This window comes from Tupaia chinensis, unplaced genomic scaffold, assembly GCF_000334495.1.
Source record: "Tupaia chinensis unplaced genomic scaffold, TupChi_1.0 Scaffold000135_1, whole genome shotgun sequence".
Lineage (NCBI taxonomy): Eukaryota > Metazoa > Chordata > Mammalia > Scandentia > Tupaiidae > Tupaia > Tupaia belangeri.
Window position 1 is genome coordinate 1,511,501 of NW_006159604.1, and position 16,285 is coordinate 1,527,785.

A 16,285-nucleotide genomic window follows, 5' to 3' on the forward strand; every position below is an offset into this window, starting at 1 on the left:
TGTCAAAATAGCTCCTGGAAAATGAAAGAAGGAAATGACCAAACAGAAAGCAGTTCCTGGAAGCCATAGAACCAACTACATCCTTCCATCTGTGTGTTGGAAACATGAATAATTTATTTATATCGACTTCCCTGCAGCCTCTTCTTTCAAGTTCTCAGGTCTATTCCCTTGCCGTTCTTCCCTACAGAAACACCTCCTTTCTTCAAAAGAGGAAAGCACCCCCTTTCCTCTCCTTTCCTCTCCTCTCCATAATCACTTCTCTACAAACTGGATTCTTAGGCTTCAGCTAAGTGCAGAGACTGACTCATCTCTACTGACATCATCGCCTTTGGAGGGAACATATGCAGACACTAATTTTCTCAGAGAATAAATGTAGATATACTCATTTCAGTTCCATGTCTACCAGCAAGAGCCATAGCTGTCCTTCTCACCGGTTTTCCCAATAGACATATGAACCTCACCATGTTGAGAATTATTTTTGATGGAATTAATATGATAATATACTCTCAAACCAGTAAAGAACATTTCTACTGTTATCTTTTTTAAAAAGTTTATATATTTATTTCTTCCATGAGTGACTGAAGAAGATATGAAGAGAAAGAGAGAGTGTGTGTGCACGTTCACCCCCAGTAGGGTCTTGATGCCACAGTCCACTCTCTGCTTCAACCAGCCCCAGGTTATGGGCACATACATGCTCAGCATCTCCAGAAATGTCTCTGGATGCAAACTCAAGGCCTTCCTATGCAGGTCAGCTTTGCAGAGTATCCTTTTCCTGCTACATGAATGTCTAGCCCAACCTCTTGCTAACTTGAATATGACCTTGCATTCATTTTAAACAACAACAAAAATAAAATAAAATAAAATAAAATAAGCCTATACATTATTTTACCAAGGTTTTCTTAAGACTTCCTCACATTAAAAGAACCACACTGAACTCTTTACATCCAAGAGACTTGGTGCTAGCTCAGTTTTATATTCTTTTCATTTCATTCTCCTTGATTGAAGCATGAAGGTCTGAGGACAGGAAGATTGGTTTCCAATTCATTTCATCATGTCTTTTTTTTTTAAAAAAAAAAAAGAAAGAATTCATGTTTTCTTCAATTTTATTGAGACTATAGCAGATAGTCTATAAATATTCCTCCAGTGTACTTCAGTAAATCTTTTTCAATCTTCAATAGAAGGAGCTGCCAGTTAGCCCTCAGTGCCTACTTCCAATATTGTCTCCTCTGCAGTATAACTAGTACACATTTATTTTCATTTTTAAGCATATGGAAGTTTTGCTTTGTAATTCTTAGTTTTTTTTTTTTCCTCTCTTTCTTTTTTTTTTTTGGCGTTAGATTCCACTGTTAATTTAAATGGTCACGTTAGCAATGCATGTGTTAGATGACTTGACTCATATTACCAGCCATTAGTGGCCTAAAACAGTATTTTTCAAACTTTCATGTATTATAAGAACTAAAGATCTTTTTTAAATGCATATTCTGACTTAGAAAGTAGGTCTAGGGTAGAGCTAGAAACACCATATTTCTAACGAGCTCCAAATTATACCAATACTTTTGTCCCAGGGTCCACAAATTGAATAGCAAGTATTTAAAACACAGATGCTTTAGAGAAACTACTTCATTAAAATCCCAAATTCACAGTGTATTTTGGCTGTATGATTTGGGCAAGTGACTTGTTTTCTTCATTTTTAAGATGGGAATCATAGTGACATATCTACCTTCTGCAATGAAAAAATTGAAGAAGATAATACATGTATTCAATAGAGTAGCTAATGAAGAATTGCATATTAAATGACATAAATCTCTGACAGGAAATTTGACTTCCACATAAAGTGATAATTGTAGAAATTACTATAATAAAGTCTCAGATACTTTTGCCATTAATTGGGTTGAGTGACCTAGATGAAATTACTTGCTTCAACTATATAAAGAAAACATGATTTTTAAAAACATTAATGTTTCAGGAAAATGACAAGCATAAGTAAAAAAAAAAGCAGTTAAAGAAAAAGAAATGTATATGATGTTAAATGAATACAAATAAGCATACATACAACCCACAATTAAATCTTATTAGAATACTGAAGGTAGGCGTTACTATTTCCATTATATACCTGAGGAAACTAAGGTTCAAAGGACCTAAAAAATTTGACCAAAATCACACAGTACAGTGCAAAACCAGGACTTGAACAGATTTGCAAGTTTCTACAATATTTCTTTATCATCCTATACAGAAAAGTTATCTTGTGTTCCAAAATAAATTCCAAGTAGGATATGAATTCTCTGTTGCATGGATTGTTAAAATATAAAGACATTCTCAATAATTCCTTTAGCTTTGTATGCTTCACCCACCATTTGGTGAAATACAATTCTGCAGCACCCACTAGCCTGGCTTCGCAAAAACACACATTCAGCATTTTCATCCTGAATGCTGTAGGGGCACTTTGTAACACAGGCATAATCAATCTACAGTGGGCTGAGGTTTGTCAATAAAGGTAATGGCTCAAGAGCTCTAGAGTTTTAAAATAAAAACTCCTTTTAGCAAACATAAGTAGGAATAAGGCACATGAACACAAGCTGATTTTGGGTCTGATTGTAATTTATAGTCAGGTGTCAGACTTAACTATTTGCCTTATGCTTTCCAGAAGATGGCTGCTGTGTATTTGCACCTGCAAAAAATAAGCAAACTGCAGGAGAAAATAATTACAGGTAAACCTGCCTGAGATGATGCCTTTCTCTAAAGACATTCTAATATTAACTTCAATTTTCAAAAGGTTTATCATGCTAAAATTTCATCACCACAAACATGGCTGATATGAATGAAAAAATAAACATGAGATTGTAGGTCCAAAGTAAGTAAACAGAATACTCTGACCTTGAAATTAAAGATGACAGCTTGTTTGTAACTTGAAGAATTTGATCATTTAAAAAATGCTCAAGAGCGGGACCAGCAGTTAGCGTAATGGCTATGTCGCTGGACTCCCACATAGTCAACCGTGGTTCGCGCCCCAGATCCAGTGGCTTAAAACTCACGCCAGGCGCATGCGCGTGCATGCCCAAGATCCCAAGGGAGGAATGGAGGAGAAGGGATTGCGACGTGGCCATCTCCCCTGGGGGGTGATTTCTCGCTTTCTGTCTCTCTGTCTCTCTGTCTGGCGAGTGCATGTGCCCTATAGAAAAAAAAGACTCTCAAAAAAAATGCTCAAGAGCAAAAAAAATTACAAGTACACATATTTTTAATATATTAGGAGATTTTAAAAAGTTTGTGGACAAATGGAATTAAAATATGAGTTTATTCTGGTGCAAAAAATTTTAATTGATACAGTCTTTTATGACTGTTTCTTCAAACATAATAATAAAGAAAACATGATTTTTAAAAACATTAATGTTTCAGGAAAATGACAAGCATAAGTAAAAAAAAAAGCAGTTAAAGAAAAAGAAATGTATATGATGTTAAATGAATACAAATAAGCATACATACAACCCTAAATTAAATCTTATTAGAATACTGAAGGTAGGCGTTACTATTTCCATTATATACCTGAGGAAACTAAGGTTCAAAGGACCTAAAAAATTTGACCAAAATCACACAGTACAGTGCAAAACCAGGACTTGAACAGATTTGCAAGTTTCTACAATATTTCTTTATCATCCTATACAGAAAAGTTATCTTGTGTTCCAAAAGAAATTCCAAGTAGGATATGAATTCTCTGTTGCATGGATTGTTAAAATATAAAGACATTCTCAATAATTCCTTTAGCTTTGTATGCTTCACCCACCATTTGGTGAAATACAATTCTGCAGCACCCACTAGCCTGGCTTCGCAAAAACACACATTCAGCATTTTCATCCTGAATGCTGTAGGGGCACTTTGTAACACAGGCATAATCAATCTACAGTGGGCTGAGGTTTGTCAATAAAGGTAATGGCTCAAGAGCTCTAGAGTTTTAAAATAAAAACTCCTTTTAGCAAACATAAGTAGGAATAAGGCACATGAACACAAGCTGATTTTGGGTCTGATTGTAATTTATAGTCAGGTGTCAGACTTAACTATTTGCCTTATGCTTTCCAGAAGATGGCTGCTGTGTATTTGCACCTGCAAAAAATAAGCAAACTGCAGGAGAAAATAATTACAGGTAAACCTGCCTGAGATGATGCCTTTCTCTAAAGACATTCTAATATTAACTTCAATTTTCAAAAGGTTTATCATGCTAAAATTTCATCACCACAAACATGGCTGATATGAATGAAAAAATAAACATGAGATTGTAGGTCCAAAGTAAGTAAACAGAATACTCTGACCTTGAAATTAAAGATGACAGCTTGTTTGTAACTTGAAGAATTTGATCATTTAAAAAATGCTCAAGAGCGGGACCAGCAGTTAGCGTAATGGCTATGTCGCTGGACTCCCACATAGTCAACCGTGGTTCGCGCCCCAGATCCAGTGGCTTAAAACTCACGCCAGGCGCATGCGCGTGCATGCCCAAGATCCCAAGGGAGGAATGGAGGAGAAGGGATTGCGACGTGGCCATCTCCCCTGGGGGGTGATTTCTCGCTTTCTGTCTCTCTGTCTCTCTGTCTGGCGAGTGCATGTGCCCTATAGAAAAAAAAGACTCTCAAAAAAAATGCTCAAGAGCAAAAAAAATTACAAGTACACATATTTTTAATATATTAGGAGATTTTAAAAAGTTTGTGGACAAATGGAATTAAAATATGAGTTTATTCTGGTGCAAAAAATTTTAATTGATACAGTCTTTTATGACTGTTTCTTCAAACATAATATGCATTTTCTATTAATTTTTCAAAGACTCCTTACAAAACACTGAAGAATTCCAAAATTTCAGCATAACCTAGAAGAGTAATGCCATCTACCAAAGCCAGTGGCATAATTAATTAGGTTCAAGCAAATCAGTCATGATGAATGGTGTGTTTGTAAAACAGCTCTTTAAACACAAATTCTTAATTTGTAGCATTTGCTAATTTTGGTGGTGTAAATACTCCAACCTAGACTGATGTCAAGCTGTGATATTACACCACTGAATGCAGATTTAGGAACACGTGTGTACAACTGGCTCTATTAAGCTGGTGTTAACCAGTTATGACACACTGATCATTGCAATTAGTATAATTCCAGGCCATGGTTTTCATACTAACCGTGTTTCATTACCACAGCTCTCTGCTAATTCGAGCATGGGTGATGTTTAGGTCGATTAAACAATTAATGACTGAAATTCAGATCAATTTAAAAGAGGATGAGTTCTAACTAATGGCATTTTTTTAAAGGTCTTTACCATAAGACATGTGCACTTGCCAGAGAGAGAGAGGGAAAGTAAGAAACCACCCCCTATGGGGGATGGTTATGCCACAGTCCTTTCCTCTCCAGTTTCCTTTCAGGATTTGAGGCACTCATGCACTCATACCTGGCATGATTTTCAAGCTGCTGGGTCTAGGATTTGAACCATGGTCAGCCATGTGGGAGTCCAGGGCCTTATCCATCACACCATCTGCCATGCCCTAACTAATTCTATTTTACAATAATAAATGCTTTTCAATGGACTCTAGATCTGCAGAAGAAAATAAAAATCATGAAATAGCTTGAATCACTCATTTACAGACAACTTAGATTTTAGAACAAAAATATATTAGATATAAGGAATGATATTTCATAGTGATACAAGTGTAAATTCCTAAAGAAAACATAACAATTATGTACATATATGCACCTAAAAATAGAGTTGAAAACATCATGAAATAATAATTGATAGAATAAAAAGAAGAAACAAGTCATTCCGTAGTAATTGTTAGAGACGTCAATAATTCAACTTCAGTAATGAACAGATAAACTGGAAAGAATAAAGACAAATAAATCAAAGAAGCAACACTATAAATCAACTAGACCAAATGAATATGTATAAAAAACTTCACCCTAGATCAGTCTAATACACATTCTTAAATATACAAGGAATCTTCTCCAGTATAAACCATAGGCTAGAACATAAAATGAGTCTCTATAAATTTTAAAACAATAAAATAATAAAGTACATTCTCATAATAAAAATAAATTAAACAAGAAATCAGTAAATAAAAAAAATCTTGGAAATTAACAAATATATAGAAATTAAAAACAAGACACTCCTAAATAACCAATGGGATAATGAAGAAATTACAAGGAAAATTTGAAAATACTTTGGGGTAAATGAATACTGAAATACACCATATTATACAACACATGAAATTCAAGTAAAACAATGATTAGTGTAAATTTTATAGTCATAAATGTTTACGTTAAAATTTTCTCACCTAAATAACTTAGCCTTCTACCATAGAAGAAAACTGAGCAATTTAAATGAAACAGAAAAAAGAAATAATAAAGACTTAGAGGGGAAAAAATGAAATAAAGAATAGAAAAAATAATACAATAAATGAAATTAAGCATTGATTCTTTCAAAAGATTGATAAAACTGACAAACCATTTGGCTAAAATGACCATGAAATTAAACTAAAGATGCACCTTATTGAAATAAAAAGGATTACAAGAGAGCCAATATGAACAACTGCTTTCCAGAAAATTAGATAACCCAGGAAATGAATAAATTCTTAGAAAGACACAAACAACTGGAACTCAGTTTTAAAAAAACAGAAAATCTGAATAGACATACAAAAAGTAAGGAGACTGAATCAGGAATTCAAAACCTTTCCATTAAAAAAAAAAAAAAAAAGTCTATGACCAGATGTCTTCACTTATGAATTCTACAAAAATTGTTAAATAAGAATTGACACCAATCCTTTTAAAACTCTTGAATAGGGACCGGCAGTTGGTGTAATGGCTATGTTGCTGGACTCCCATGCAGTGGACCACGGTTCGAGTCCCGGACCCGGTGGCTTAAAACTCATTCCGGGCGCATGTGCGTACATGTCCAAGATCCCGAGAGGAGAATGGAGGAGAAGGGATTGTGGCATGGCAATACCTCCTTGGTGGTGATTTCTCGCTTTCTGTCTCTCTGTATCTCTCTGTGTTTCTGGCGAGCGCACACGCCCTATAGCAAAAACCTCTCCAAAAACATAAAAATAAAAAAAAAATACTCTTGAAGAAAGAAGAAAGAGGAACAGCAGGAGGAACCAATTCCCAATTCGTTGACATTAGTGCTACCCCTTACCAGAAAAAGATATTATGAAGGGCAAATAATATCAAAGGCCAGTAATATTTATTAATATTAACACAAAAATCAACAATATGATGCCAGCAAACCATATCTAGAAATATATAAAAAAAATTATACATCGTAAGTAAGTGGGATTTCATTCAACTTAGAAAAATCAACATGACAAACCATGAGAATAAAGAACAAACACTTAGGGACCAGCAGTTAGTGTAATGGCTATGTCGCTGAACTCCCACGTAGTCGACCACGGTTCACGTCCCGGACCCGGTGGCTTAAACTCATGCCGGGCACGTGTGTGTGCATGCCCAAAATCCCGAGAGGAGAATGGAGGAGAAGGGATTGCGGCGTGGTCATCCCCCCTAGGGGTGATTTCTCTCTTTCTATCTCTCTGTCTCTCTCTGTCTGGTGAGCGCACGCTCCCTATAGCAAAAACCTCTCCAAAGGAAAAAAAAAAAAAAAGAACAAACACTACATCCTGATCTTAATAAATACAGAAAAAATTTTTTATAAGATCCAGCATCCATACATGAGAAAAACAACCAGGAATAAAAAGGAAAATTTTCAATCCTCTAAAGGGTGTCTATGAAAAAAGCAGCTAGCAACACAGTTAATGAAAGACTAAAAACTTTCTCCTTCAAGTCAGGAATAAGACAGGATACCTGTTCTTGCCACTTCTTTTCAGCTTTATACTAGAAATTCTAACCAGAATTTGTAAAGGCTTAGAATTTCCATTACAATGCTGTGAATACTGGAGATAGTATGGGAGGAGCATGGGAAATAGGGAAGGGTAAAAGAGAGGAATCAAGAGGAAAAAGAAAGAAGGAAAACATTTAAGGGACACAAAAATAGAAAATTATCTGTTGATGATAATTTGTATGGTAATATCTTCAGACTAATATACAGTGTATTCATGCTGGGAAAATTCATTTTGCATATTCTAATGATATACAGTTATTGAATGTAAAAAAATTAATAAAAGATATCCTTTGGGAAAAAAGAAATTCTAAGAAGAACAATTAGGTAGAAAAAAGAAGAAATAAAACTATGTCTATTTGCGGATGATATGATCTAGTACATAGGAAACCTTACAGTAACTACACACACATACACACACACACACACACACACAATATTCAAACCAGTAAACCGACTTCTGCAAAGTTGGATACAAAGTAAACACATGAAACATCAAAACCTTTCTTTTGGCATGCATATACACCTAGGTCTATATATTGATATATATCATACAATGCCAAAAGAAGTGCAAGACCTCTAAAACATTATTAAGATAAATTAAAGGCCAAAACAAATGGAAGACATCTATCATCATCAATTGTTAAAGGTAATATTGTTAAAATAGTAATGCTCCTCAAACTGAGCTATAGATTTAATATAATCACTATCAAAATACCACCTTTAAGAAGAAATGGATAAGCTAATCCAAAATTCAATATAAAAATGCAAACACTCAGAAGAGCTAAAATAAAATTAAAAAACAATAAATTTGGATGACTCATACTTCTCTATTTCAAAACTTAACACAAAGCTACAGTAATCAAGACAGTGTGATACTAGCTTAAGGATAGACATATAGATCAATGGAATAAAATTGAAAATCCAGAAATTAAGCCATTCATTTATAGTCTATTGATTTTTGACAAAGGTGGCAAGACAATTTAATGGGATAGAATAGTCTTTTTGGTAAGGAGCAAGGGAAGATATCTTCTTATGAAATCATAAAGTTGAAACTCTGCAGTACATAATATATAGAAAGTAACTGGATAATATTACAGACCTAAATGTAACAGTAAAAAATTATTAGAAGAAAATAAGATAATAAATGTCCATAATATTGGGTTCAGTGATGACTTCTGAGATATGGCATAAAAATCAAAAGAATAAAAAGTAAAAACAAAAGAAAAAATGTGCTGCATGAAAGCTAGAAACATTTCTGCTTCAAAATAAACAAAGATAATATTCCACAGAATGAAAGGAAATTTTGCAAATCATATGTCTGATAAAAGACTTGTATCCTGCAAAAACTAAGATGACATTTTTTTTTTTTTTTAAAGACAAAAGCAAATGTTGACAGGGATGGGAACTTCATACATTTTTTAGTGGGAATATAAAATGGTGCAACCACTTTGGATAATAGCTTAGCATTTCCTCAAAAACCTTAATTTTGAGGTACTAGCAGTTAGCGTAATGGCTGTGTTGCTGGACTCCCACGTAGTTGACCATGGTTCAAGTCCCAGACCCAGCAGCATAAACTCATGCCGGGTGTGTGTGCGTGCCTGCCCAAGATCCCAAGAGGAGAATGGAGGAGAAGGGATTGCGGCATGGCCATCAGCCCTGGGGGGTGATTTCTCACTTTCTGTCTCTCTCTCTCTCTCTGTCTTTCTGGCAAGCGCATGCGCTCTATAGCAAAAACCTCTCCAAAAAAAAAAAAAATCTTAATTTTGAGTTACTGTATGAACCAGCAACTCCATTCCTAGGTATATGCCACATAGTTCCTCACAAAAACCTGTACACAAATGTTCATGTGACCTTACTCATATGGCCACAAGGTAGAAAGGAACCATATAACCATCAACCAATGAATAAATAATGTGGCATATTGATACAACACAATTCAACAATAAAAAGAGCGGAAGTTCTGATACATGTTACAACATGAGAGAACCTTGAAAACATCATTCTGTGCTGTATGTTACTGTTTATATAAAAGATCAAGAACATTCAAATTTATAGACAGAAAGCAGATTAATAGTTTCCCAGGGCTGAGATTGGGAGGAATGAGGAGTGATCATCGATAGCTCCAGTTTTTCTTTACTTTTTTTTTTCTTGGAAAATGAATAAGTGTTGTAAAATTAGATCACACTTATGGTCATGCATCCCTGTGAATTTCCAAAAACTACTGAATCGCATACTTTCAGAGTAAACTTAATGTAATGTGAATAAACACCACATTAAAATATTCCAAAGCTTTAAAAACAAAAAAAGAAGATAGCTTTTTTTTTTTAAAGTGCTTTGCCATAGGATGTGTGTGCTTACCAGAGAGAGAGAGAGAGAGAGAGAGAGAGAGAAAGACAGTGAGAAATCACCCCCTGCAGGGATGGCCATATCACAATTCCTTCCTCTCCAACCTCCTCTCAGGATGCTGGGCATGCACAAACATGCACCCAGTATGATTTTCAAGCCACAGGGTCTAGGACTCAATCCATGGTCAACCATGTGAGAGTCCAGCACCTTAACCACCACGCCACCTGCTGGCCCTAAGAAGCTAACATTATTGCATGTGTATCGAGTTCCTAACATTGTACTATACTATTTATATTGTTTCACTTATTCTTGTGACACTACTATGAATTAGGTATTATCATTAACTCCTTTTAAAAGAAGGATAAACTAAAGATCAAAAAAGTACACGTAGGTCCTTGGTCTCATAGTTAAAAACTCTGTATTTGAACACAGATATCTTTGATTTCAAAGGTCATACTTGCAATTTAAGTTGCTAGCCTACCCTGATTGGTCATCAAGAAAAAAGGTGACCATTGAAAAGGAAATCAATACAAAGAAAGTGTATAAAAGAAGAAAATAAGGATTTGAGGACAGACCATAAGGACATCACAATTTGAGGGCCAAATAGATGAATAAGAACTCGAAAAGGAGATGGAAAAAAAAATAACAGAAAAGTGAAAGAAGAGTAGTAGGTCCTCAGAAAGATTTTAAATAAATTTACTTAAAGCATTTATGAATTAGTATGCTAGATGCTGAGAATATAACAATAAATGAAAAATAATTATTGCCTCCAAATAAGCTTATAATACATTAGGAAAAAAAAACCAAGGTATCAGATAGTATTGTACTGATAAAGTACAAACTGTGCAAGACAATCCTGTAAGCTATGATTCCAGCTCAAGTTGGGATATCTCTCCAAATACATTGATCTTATATGTGACCATGTTCCAGGGAAAGCTAGGAGTCAATCATGAAATCAGGAAGCTGTTCAGGGTGCTGTCTCCCTATATCTCCATTCTCCATTCTTTTTGCTCATGGAGGAAATAAATAAAGAATATATATATATATATATATATATGTGTGTGTGTGTATATATGTACACATATACACATACAAACATATATACATACACATACATACATATATGTATATATTTTATATTATTATACATACATATATACAAGTAAATAAGTAATTTTTAAAAAATCATACTAAAAATTGACATTTGATTTAGCATTTCTAGGATTCTATTTCATACTTATTCAGGAATAAATTCTCCTTGACTTCATGAAAGATAGCCTGAGGCAAAATTGTGGTGCATACAACTGTCTTCAGAATCATGTTATTGATTTTTTTGTACTATTACATTTCCCAACCTGCATGTACCAAGCCTCTCTACCATTCTCATGCGCAGTAATCTATTTGTCCTGCTTCCCCTGTTACCTGGAAACAACTAGCTATCAGCCATTTAATCCCCAGTGTGAATGAGTTAGTATTATGTGAAATGTTGGTAGTAATTAATTGACATAAATCAAAATACTCAGGGAGATTTTCAGAAATGTGAAGTAATCAGAATATGTGAGCCTGTTTTACTTATTGTTTTATATGTACTAGTTGTAATTTTCAAATTTTTCAGTAAACACTTTGAGGGTAGGAGCCATATTCTTTATATGTCCTAGAGCTGTACTGTACTTGTGTACTGATCAAGTAATAAATATATACTCAAGATTTCTGGCAATATAGCTCACTGGAAAAGCTAGACATATTTCTTTCCCACAGAAATGAGCCAAAAATAAGAGTATACATGTAATATTTATACATAATAACTGCTGGCATGCAGTGGGAAAGTGACAGAGACACAGTGATGTATGGAGACCCAGCACAGATACATAAAAGAAAGGATACAAGCACCCTCCACCTACTGCCTCATCCCCGTAGTCAGGAGCATCCCAGAGACAAAGGGGCTTTCACAGCAGAGAAAGGTGAGCAGAAGACCTCCATAAGTCTCTATTGATGCCACAGACATCTGAAGTTTTTGCTACATAAAAATCCTATAGCCCATACAAGCCCTAAGCCCATTCTGGGGAGCTTCTGGAATTTTCACATTGATAGATAGCCCCAGAGAAGGAGCCTAACCACATTGTTCCTCACCAAACCGAAATAGCTGCTGCACAAAACCATCTTGAATTTCCAATTGTGTGCTAGTAGTGGCCCTGCCTACCTTGAGCCCTCAATGACAAGCCAGTGGTTCTGCCCTCACTGTGCATTAGAGCTGGTAGAAGCCCCACCTACCCGGGCCCACAAAGATAGATGGTCAACTCTGTGCCCAGGCATTCACAAGTACCAGTAGTGATCCACTGACCTGGGGTCTGTAGATACATTCCCAAACCAGGTTGTGCATCAGAACTGTTCACAGCTCCACTTCACTGGAGCTCATAGACTCTGACCAGTACCTGGCATTCTGCTGCATGTGTCAGGAGCAGCCCCCAAACTGGGGCCTACAGAGACAGTACAAAAACGAGCATTGGGATCAATACTGCTAACCCATAGCTTTCTGAAATATAAAGCAAGTATTACCATACCAAAAGAAAAGACAGGCTACAATACAAATAAGAGTTGGAAACTTCAACACTTCACTCTCAGCACTGGACTGATCATCTAGACAGAAAATCAACAATGAAATGTCAGCTATTAAACTGCATTCTACACCAAATGTACCTAGTAGACAAAATGAGTCTCAAACAATTTTTAAAAATATAAATCATATTAAGTATCTTTTATGACTACAGTGCAATAAAACTAAGAATCAATAACAAAAGGAACTTAGAAAGCATAAATAAATGGAAATTAAACAACATACTCTTGAATGACCACTGGGTTAATAAAAAAGATAAGAAAAAGATTAATTTCTTCATATGGACAAGAACATACAGCATGACAAAACCTATGAGATACAGCAAAAATAGTAGTAAAAGGGAAGTTTTAAAAAGTAAGTGCCCACATCAAAAATAAAAAAATAGGTTTCAAATAAACAATGTAATGATGCATCTCAAGGAACCATGAAAGAATTAACTAAACTCCAAATTAGCAGAAAGAAGTAATAAAGACCATAGAAGAAATAAATAAAATGAAATCCAGAGGCCATCAGGTGACATAATGGTTAAGGCACTGGACTCCATGTGGCTGACCGTGGTTCGAGTCCCAGACCTGGAGGCTTGAAATTCATACCAGGTGCATATGTGCATGCCCCAAATCCCAGGAGGATAATGGCGGACAAGTGATTGTGACAAGGCCATCCCCCCGGGGGTGATTTCTCATTTTCCTTCTTACTGCCTATCTCTCTCTCTCTCTGGCTTACACATGTACCCTACAGCAGAAAAACTTAAAAAAAAATAGAATAATAATTAAAAAATACAAAAGAGCAACAAAATAGTTGGCTTTTCTTCAAAGATAAAATTAACAACTTTTAGCTAAACTAAGAGAAAATACAATAAGAAATGAAAAATGGAAATATTATTGAAAAAAGATCATTAGAGATTAATATAACTATATGCCAACAAATTGGAAAACCTAGATAAAATTAATAACATTCTGAACACATACAAGGGACTTTTTAAAAAGCTAATGGGAGATGGATATTATGAAAAAACTAGGCATGGATTTTAATTTTTTGGTACCAAAGTAAATTTGCAGTTTAATTCCATTTTCCATGAATTATTGAAGTCCCTCATTAAACCTACCAAGATTGAAATAAGAAGAAACATAAAACATAAACAGATCAATAGTGAGTAAGGAGATTAAATAAATAATGAAATGTCTCCCTGTAACGAAAATACCAGGACTGTATGGCTTCAAGAATAAATTCTACAACAGTTTTCTACTTTTGTGTTTTAGTTTTTTGCTACAGGGTGTGTGCACTCTCCAGAGAGAAAATGAGAAATCACTCCCCAGGGAAGATGGAAGATAGTCATGCTGCAATCCCTTCTCCTTCATTCTCCTCCCAAGATTTTGAGCATGCATGCATATGTGCCCACCGTGTTTTACAGGTCACCAGGTCCTGGACACAAACCATGCAGTCACCATACCTACTATGCCTATGCCACCTGCCGGCCCTACACAAGTTTTAAAGAAGATCTAAAACCAAATTTTCCCAATCTATTATAAAAATAATAATAATAATAAGATAAAGTAAAACAGAGTGCTCCCAAACTCCTTCTATGTGGCCAATATTACCCTAATACCAATAACAACAAACAGGAAAATATCCCTGATGAACACATTCAAAATTCTTCAACAAAATCCTAGGAAACTTAATTGGCCATCACATTAAAAACACTATGCACTACGATCAAGTTTTATTAAACCAGGAATGCAAGGATGGTTCAATATATGCAAATCAATAAGCCTAATATACTTCATAAACAGAATAAGGGTAAAAACCTATCGTCTCAATAGACACAGGAAAAAAATTTCATAAATTAAAACACAACCACATGATAAAAATACTCAACAAGCTAGTTATGAAAGGCAGTACCTCAATACAATAAAGGTCATATATGACAAATTCACAGCTATCATCATATTGAATGAGGGAAATTGAAAGCTTGTCCTTTAAGAATTGATACAAAAAAACAATGTTGGTTAAGGCACTGAACCTTCAATAGTCAACTCTTCTGTTTGAGTCTCAGAGTCAACAGCTTAAGAAACACTCTGGGCATGTGTATATATGTACCCAAGATTTCCAGAGGAGACTGAGGAGAAAGAATTGTGGCATGGTCATTCCCCTGGGAGGGGGTTATTTCTCACTGTCCCTCTCCCTCTGTCTCTCTCTGAGGAGTTCCCACATGCAGTGGGAAAAAAATATAAAAAGAAAAGAAAGAAAAGGGACCAGCATTTAGCATAATGGCTATGTTGCTGAACTCCCACATAGTCGACCGCAGTTTGAGTCCCGGACCCGGTGGCTTAAACTCATGCCGGGTGTGGGTACGTGTGTGCCCAAGATCCCAAGAGGAGAATGGAGGAGAAGGGATTGTGGCATGGCCATCCCCCCTGGGGGGTGATTTCTCGCTTTCTGTCTCTCTGTCTCTGTCTGTCTGGTGAGCGCACGCGCCCTATAGCAAAAACTTCTCAAAAAAAAAAAAAAAAAGAAAAGAAAAGAAAAGGAAAGGAAAGAAAAAAGAGAAAGAAAAAAGAGAAAGGAGTAGAAAAAGCAATCTATCTCAAACTTCATATAAAACCAAAATAGACCCCAGAAACAAAAACTATACTTAGCAAAAAGAACAAATTTGAAAATGATATGCTATGCAACTTCAAAATATCTACAAAGCTGTGGTAACCAAAACTGGCAAAAAAAAATCCAGACACCTAGACCAATGAAACAGAATAGAATACTCAGAAATAAATCCACATATATACAGCCAACTGATTTTTGGCAAAGGTCCTCCAAACATTAATTGATGAAAAAACAGTGTATCTAATAAATGCTGCTGGGAAAATTAGATATCCATAGGCAGAATAATAAAACTAGATCCCTGTCTCTCACCATACACAAAAATTATCTAAAAATGGATTAAAGACTTAAATATAGGATATAAAAGCTATAAAACTGCCAAGTGAAAATATGGGCAAAATGCTTCAGGATGTTGATCTGGACAGAAAGGTTTTGGATGATATCTAAAAAGCACCAGCAATAGAAGCAAAAACACACAAATGGGATTATGTAAAACTAAAACTCTTCTGCACAACAAAGGAAAAATTAACAGAGTAAACAGTCAACCTATAGAATGAGAAAAAATATTCTCAAATTATGCAACTGTGAAGGGAGTAATAGCCAAAATATACTAAGAACTCAATTCAGCAAAAAAGTCAACAAAAAATAATAAATTCAATTAAGAATGGGCATTTATGTCTAAATGTAAATGTCTATCTGAACAGATATTTCTCAAAAAAAAAAAAACACACATACTTACCTGGCAGGGGAGATACCATGATCACGAAGGTGGTTTCCCCAGGGCGAGGCTTATCCTTTGCACCCCGGATGTGCTGACCCCTGCGATTTCCCCAAATGTGGGAAACTCGACTGCATAATTTGTGGTAGTGGGG

The 16,285-nt window shown here is 35.3% G+C and overlaps 2 pseudogenes; both read left to right on the forward strand.

The window, feature by feature from the left end:
• LOC102494717 (interferon-induced protein with tetratricopeptide repeats 5-like) overlaps positions 1-16,285 on the forward strand; it is a 120,631-nt pseudogene that overhangs the window by 36,289 nt on the left and 68,057 nt on the right.
• On the forward strand, positions 16,145-16,285 carry LOC114007173 (uncharacterized; annotated as a pseudogene).